Below are 7,746 nucleotides of genomic sequence, written 5' to 3'. Positions count from 1 at the left end.
GGGAAGGAAGCCCAGGAGATAAATAAAGAGGGGGCTGAACCCCAAGGAAAAACAGACCCTGCAGGGAAACCCTCGCAGAAATCACAAGAAAGGATAGGCTGGCCTGGCTTCTCACTTAATAAACCTACCTGAAGCACCATAGGTAGGAGAAAGACAAGAAAGGATCCAAAAGCAAAGAGAAGAAGCAAACATTGATCAGCATCAGCACTCAGCACCCTCCACATGTTGATCACTGGAACCCAGGATGGTATGTAGGGGACAAGGGGCAGGATTACGGCACCTCTTAAATAGGTGACCAATAAGTTTAGATTCCAAACTAAACTGGACATTTTGGAGAGAAAAAGATGCTCTATGCTCTTAGGAGATACTCTGTGGTAGCTTGGAGACGTGGTCATGTTCCTCTCTGGCCTCCTGAAGAATTTAGAATTGAGACTCAGAACAGCAGAAGCCAAGGGATTCCATTAAGGGAAAGATGGCACCATCTAATTTGCATTTTTGAAACTCTCCAACAATGGGTTGGGACAAGACTGAGAGGGAATGAATCAACACAAAAGTATTGGGGACAGTGGGTAGAGAATAGGAAGAGGATTTTTCAACCAAGTGGACCAACAAAGGCAAGGTTAAAATTGTCAGAATGCTGCAAGTGGTTAATCCCAGGGTACCTTTAGCAAGTGTCTCTAGCTTCTCCTCAACCCTCCACAGTCCAGCTCACTCTCTAAGCCATTGACACCTGATTAACTGGGATGAAGTTTCATTCAGAATGAAGCTCCTGACCACAGCAAGAAAGCCTCTGTGAGCTTGAAGGTGTTCTTGGTTTGGCTGACTGTGTGCACAACAATCATTAGTTCCGAATTCTGAGAGGGTGTGTTATCCACCGGCCCACTCAGCACAGTCTGGGACCCACAGCCTCAGTCCACGCACTTTCTCCTGCTTGAAATATGCTCCATGTTTCACTCCAGCTCTATAGGGTGGTGTTTGGAATTCAAGGATGTATTTCTTAGCTTTGCTGTGACAAAACACTGAGAAAAACAATTCAAAAAGAGGAAAGATTTGCCTTGTGACTTCACAGGTCTCAGTCCATGGTCATTTGACCTGGTTGTGTTTTGGTCCTGTGGTAACAAAAAGTCCATTGTGCTGGAAACGTGGTGGAGAAAAGCTGCTAATGGTGGTTAGGAAACAGAGAAAGGGAGGGACAGGAACAAAACACACACTTTAAAAGCAAGCCCTTTATGACCCCTCTCTTCCATCTAGGCCCCACCTATTAAGTTTCCACCATTTACCAATAGTGCTATCAACTGAGAACCAAGCTTTCAACACATAGGCTTTGGGGGACATTCTAGATCCAGGTAACAAGGGTCTCAGTTTTTCTGAGCCCTCTTTTCCTCTGAATGCCTTTACATTCTTTCCCCATCTCCACATTAAGAAAAATGTCCAGACCTTCCCTCCCCAAAAGAAGTGGAATTTGTACCATCCTAAAGGAACTGGATCCCCAGGTCACTTTGTCTAAGAAGGCACAAGTGGACATCATGCCAGCCTGCTGAGCAGTCTCTTGACTCATCTCATGGAAAAATAATTTCAAGACGTATCAGTATGAGGTACAGGCAGATTTATTAGAAAATAGAAGTAAGGCAGAATAGGAAAGCTTAAGCAACTGGAGGGGGCTCACTCTGGTGCAAAGTTCGTACCAGCCCATGGACAAAAACACAAGGCAAACTTTCATAGATTAGCTGAGGGGGGTCAGGGTCTGGTCCTGGGGAATTTACCTCTGTTGTACCATTGTTTCAAATCAGGAAGGAAATGCATGAGAATTTGCAATGTGATTTGTAACCACCAGAATATATTTGGCCTTTAATCTAAAAGTGGCTTAAATAGTAGAAGTTCAATATATAGTTCAATATAGATTTAAAAAATTATAAATCACAAAATGTTTTCCTGCAGATTCAAATATGTCTTCTGCCTGATGCCTTATCTAAGTTTGCAGATATGCAATTCCTATTTCATTAAAGGGGGCCCGTAGGTTTTCTGGTTGCTTTGAACAGTTGGTAGACCAGAAAGGGTCTTGGCCATAGAGCTCAGTTTGCCTACCAATATTTGTTAAAAAGCAATTATATGTGATTAAAATGTTATACTCCATTGAAGTTTTTTCCTTTGACCAGCCATACACTCTGACCGGTCCGCAGCCTTGTACTGCTGGGACACCACTATTTCTGCTATTTCATAAATGTAGCAACCTGTACTTTCTTAATGACCCTGTTTTGTTTTTCCCTTCCCATATTTAAACTTCAAGCTTCTTGGGATGGGAGGACTGAGACTCCAGGCCAGCCTGGGCTGTATAGCAAGTTCAAAGCCAATCTGAGCTCATAATAAGCTTTCTCTTCCAAACTGTCTTCAATTTCCAAATCACATTTAGCTATAAAGTCTTTAGTAACTAATCCACCATGAGTATCATACACCTGAGAGCCAATAATTTCCCCAAAGCCCCACCTATGAGCACTAAGGCTTTGGGGAGACATTCAGATGTAAACCATAATACTCTGTGTCTCCTGTGTCACCTGGAAATTAGACTAAATTTCCATTAGATTCAGAGCAGCATGGTTGTTAAGTGATGTGGGTCATTTCCTGCCATCATCTGATGTCAGGCTAGTGCTTTTGGTTTGTTTTACATTTTTAAAATGGCCTAGGTGCCAAGGATTTAGCTCAGCAGAGTAAGTGACTGCCTGGCAAGTGTAAAGTCATGAGTTTGATCTCTGGTACCAAAAAATAAAAAATAAATAAAAGTGGCTTAAAAGTCTATGATCCCAGCACTCGGGAGGATGAGGCAAGAGGATTGCCCCAAATCCAAGGTCAGACTGAAATATACAGCAAGATCCTGTCTCAAAACAAACTAAAAACTAAATAAATAAAATACCCTCTCTTAACCTAATTTTAAAGCTGACATCTCAATGCCACATGCTTCACCGAAACAATGCATAAATAACATAAATAAAAACAAACAAGAAACCAAAACTTTACTGTGTAAAATCCAAGAGATTGGGATCTGTTAGTGAAACTAGGTAATTTGTAAACCTTTGAAGCTAAAATAGGCAGTGAAAAAGCTTTCTGAAAGCAGTCTTTTTATTAGAGAGTGATTTTGTTTTATTATGGACAGCTTCAGGATGAAGTAATAATGCCCAATTTCTTTTGGGCCTCAAGCAGGCACTCTCTCCCCAGTGAATGCACATTTTACAATCACTCCTGGAAATTAGGCCCTTATGTATGAAAACTTCACTGGTTTAATTTATATTTAAAGGCCCAGAGCATCAATATAGCTATATTATATAATTGCTAACTCGCTAACATTAACAAAGGAAGAGAGAAGGGATGATTACCACGAATTCCTCACAGATGCAGGAACAGGGCTAGCCTGATTTTAGATCCAGTTCTATGGAGCTTTTTTACAAGCATTTGCCACCTATATGTTTATGTAGAGGTGGATCATATTGAAAAGGTGAGAGAGGAGAGAGGCTCAGTTTAGCAAGCACAGCAAACTTAAATGGGAGAGGTGGAGACTCAGGCTCAGTGCTGATGTCAGCCCAGAATGACAGTGCTTTAATCCTAGCAACTCAGGAGGCTGGGGCAGGAGGAATATCAGTTCATGACCAGTTTGGGAAACTTACTTAGACCTTGCATCAAAAAAAAAAAATACTGTGGATATAGCTCAGCAGCACAAATGCCTGCCTGAAAAGCTCAAGGTCCTGAGTTTAATTCCTGGCACATTTAAAAAAAATTGTAGAGAGACTGAGAGTGGTTTTAGCTCAGTGGCAGAACACCCCTGAGTTTCATTCCCTGTATGACAAGCGATAATCTGAGGTCAGTTCTTACAATCACCATAAGCAATAATTTAAGACATCTTCATATGACATGAAAACACATGCTGTTTCTGCAGGTGACGAAGTCATAGGTGTGACAACACTGGTGCTGGTTTCCTACATTCATACAGTATCAGTCTGTGAAACCCTGAATACGCAGGCACAGATCCCTGTTCCTGACACAGATGCTCCAGCTTCACCTCTAAGCACTGTCTTCCTGGAATGTCTAGTGACAACTGGCTTCCAGGTGGTTCTAGTGACTCCTGCCACCTGGTTCTCTCTGTTTCTCTGTCTCTGCCTCCCTCCTTTCCTTCTTCTCCCTATACTAGGGATTACACCCCAGGGCCTTTGCACTGGGCAAAGTCCCCAACACTTTTTTATTCTGAGTCAGGGTCTCAAAAGTTACCAAGGCAGGGCTTGAACCTGGAAATCCTCCTACCTCCGAGGCCTCCCAGAGTGTTGAGATTGTAGGCCTGTGCCACCATACCCAACTCAACCTCTTGGTCTTTGTCTTCTCCCATACTGAAATGACGTAATGCAACTTACAAGGGCCCCTCACAGAAGATAGGAGGCTTCTGCCTTTCTGTTTCTTGGTTCCCTTACTCCAGGGAACCAGCTACCATGTCATGGAGAAACTCAAGCAATGGCTCCACAAGACCAGAAGCTGAAGTCTTTACCCAGGAGCCCATTCCCTTGCTAGCCTTGATCAAGCCATCATGGTGGCGGTCATAGCTTCAGGGCCTTGCAGTCTTTAATGGCACTGTGGAACTTCACGCTTTGCTGAGCTGGCTTGGTGCCCACATGTCTGGAAGCTGAGTAATAGACCTCAGCTCATAAGTTGCCCCATGAGAGAGTGATGAGCTGCCCATGGCCGGGAGGCAGCAAGGCCACCAGCAGCAGCAGTCACGCCTGTCACTGTCTCTGCCAACACCTGATCAGGATCACAAGAGAAATCTAGTACAGTTTCTTCTCCGGGACAAAAGACCTGGTTTCTACAGAGGAAATAACAGCACCACTGACGTAGACGTGGAGGTGCTGTTGGTAGCATCTGAGGTGGCAAAGGCAGTGGTGGTGGCCATGGGGCTGGAAGTGTTGGTGGTAGAGGAGACAGAAACTCAAATCACAGTTTCTGACAGTCAGGAATTCAGGAGTGACATGCAGGGATGGCTCTGGCCAGGCCTGTCCTCATATGGAGTCACGGAGGACTCTGAGGGGAGCTCCAGACCTTCGCCTCTGGACTGGCTCCTTAGCCTCTCTAAAGCACAGATGGCCACGTTGCATCCTTCCATTTGTGATTCTGCAAGTGGCCATTGTAAGCCTATCAGATAAATCTTTAAGTGTGTTCTTCTGGTGAGCCCTACCTAATACAGGCTTAGAGAGGTGGTCAAACTTGCTTCTGGATAAGAGAAGTATAACACTGCTCCAGGTCCTTTTTTCTTCTGTTCTGACTGTGCATCAGCACTGTAGGCCTGGCTCCAAAGGAGACTGCATTGCAAAGAAACTTGTGGATTATAAAGGGCAGCTTTCAAATGAAGGACCCTCTCTTACTCTGCCAGTTTGCTGCAGTTTTAGGAAGCTCAGGAGGGAGAAGGGATGAAAGGAGATGCTATTTGGGAAAGAACTTGCACTCTCCTGGTTCATATACGACAATTCATTTTGTTACTGGATTGGGGTCTTGTCTAGGTTCTTGGAGTACTAAACAAAGAACTGAGCAGGACACCAAGAGTAGTAGTGCTATCAACGATTTATTTGAAAGAAAAGAAATAAGATATGCCCCACAGTGTAGGAGAGAGCCAATGAGAGGAGCTCAAAGCCCTGAGGGGCCTTAATGCTGAAGAGTTTTAAGCCTCAGGGTTTGAGGTATGTTGGAAGGTTTGGTCTGAGTTATGATCCTTGTCAATGAGAAGCTTAACTGAGCCCTTCCTGTGAGCAGCAGAGTTTTTGATTCTTTCTAGCTCTTAAAGGAAGTTTCATGGCATTCAAAGTGATGAGTGTGTCCAAATCTGCACAGTCAATGACGTGGTAACTAGGGTTGGGGTTGCCAAGGGTTGCAGAAGGTACTGGGCTCATTTCCAGTCACTTCTTGCGTATAAGTTAAGTTACCTGGTTGCCTTTTTCCAATTGTGTTTAGACCTGGGTATTATTGTCCCTGGCTGACATTTGACTCATAAGGTAGATCCAGTCCCAGAAAATGGGCTTCAAGGTGGGCCCTCTGCTTTTTCCCAGATGTTTCCTTGGTTACCGTATGCCTCAGATCTTGCCCAGAAAGCAGGAACCAAGGCAGTTGGATCCTGTCAGCCTCTGCTTTAGCTAGATGCTCAATTCTGTGCAACTCCCACCCCATTCCAGACTTTTTTTTTTGCCTCTTTAATGCTGATGAGCACATCAAGAGTAAAGGAGATGAAATTTCATGCTCATAATTATTCCCAAAGCTAATCCTGAGGTCTCCATCCTTAATACATGCTTGCCCAATGCTGGATTTTTCAGACTCCAAGGCTGTGGACACTTTGAGGTGGGTTCGTGAACAACAATATAGGAATCCAAGCAGCCAAATTGATAATTTTGAAATTTAATTAGCTGAGCTCAGGACCACTCAAATACAGCTCCCCAACCCCCATTTCAGAGTCCAAACAAGTTGTCCCAAACTGGAAAGTTACAGAGCTTTTAAAATAGAGTACCACAAAAGACATCCTGTTGGAAACAAGTTAGCTAGAATCTTACATTAATTTTTGATTGACATCTGTATCCTGCTTCTTTGTTGAGCACTTTAATTTTTCTCTTGTGGGTACAGATCATTCTGCTTTTCTCATGGGACTTATACCCTGAGTAATTTTCCATTTTCCTGGATCAAATATAGGCACTAGTTAAATGCAGGGCTCAAGATGATGTCAGTTATGCCAAGCTACAACAACTTCAAGTGCAGCATTTGACCACTGTTAATTTACTGGATTCTGGGTCATATTAAAATAACTTACTAAATCTAGAGAATATTTATCCTAATACAGATTGACATCTTGCATAAAAGACTTGGGATTATAATTATCTACAAGTATCTTTCAAGTGAGATGTATCTCTGTCTCTTCCTTATTTCCTCCTATCTGCCAATTGGAAAATAGGATATGATACATAGAGCTCAAGCAGCCGTCTTAGACCAAGAGCAAGGGTCATTGTCTTGTTACTTTTTACTTGTTGCTGGGACAAAATATCTGAAAATATCTTCCCAAAGTTAGGGAAGGAAAGGTTTATTTCTCACAGTTCTTGAAGGTTTCAGTCCAAGCTCAGTTGGCTCCAAGGCAAGGTGGCAGGGCAGGCTGCAGTTCATGGCAGCCATAAATAGCAAGGCAGAAACCGGCAAGAGAGAGAGACACACCTTCTTCCCACCATTACACCATATCCTGCTTCCATCCCTAGGTAGGTGTAGCACTCACACCATCAATCCAAGTACTCGACAATGAACCAATCACAACGCTAGATTTGGTCAAATTGCATGAGGCTTGGAGGACACATGATATAAACCATGACTCCATGACAGTCATGTTAGGGTTTTCCAGTGCAATAGAGAAGCAAAAGGAAAGAGGAGAAGAGTGCACAACTCATGGGGGTTAGGCCTTCTCCTCTACCAGAGACAAACATGGCTGGAGGTTTTATGACCTCTGACCAGAAACAGCCCCTGGGGTGGGCATTGATGACATGCGAGGAACTGATTGGTATTCCCTTTGCTTGCACAGGAAAGGAAAGAGGAAGTTGTAATTAGTGCTGAAGGGGAAGGAGGAGGAGGAAGCAGTCCTCAGGGTAAGTGTTGTCTTTGCTTTGGCATTCTGCCATGGCAGACCACCACCATAATGTCCAGTAGTTTACGCTAAGGCAGAAACCTTTCAGGTCACACCATATGGAATGT

This window comes from Cavia porcellus, unplaced genomic scaffold (genome assembly GCF_034190915.1).
Source record: "Cavia porcellus strain 051 isolate PalLab524CR breed Dunkin Hartley unplaced genomic scaffold, mCavPor4.1 scaffold_4, whole genome shotgun sequence".
Lineage (NCBI taxonomy): Eukaryota > Metazoa > Chordata > Mammalia > Rodentia > Caviidae > Cavia > Cavia porcellus.
This window is presented reverse-complemented; position numbering follows the sequence as displayed.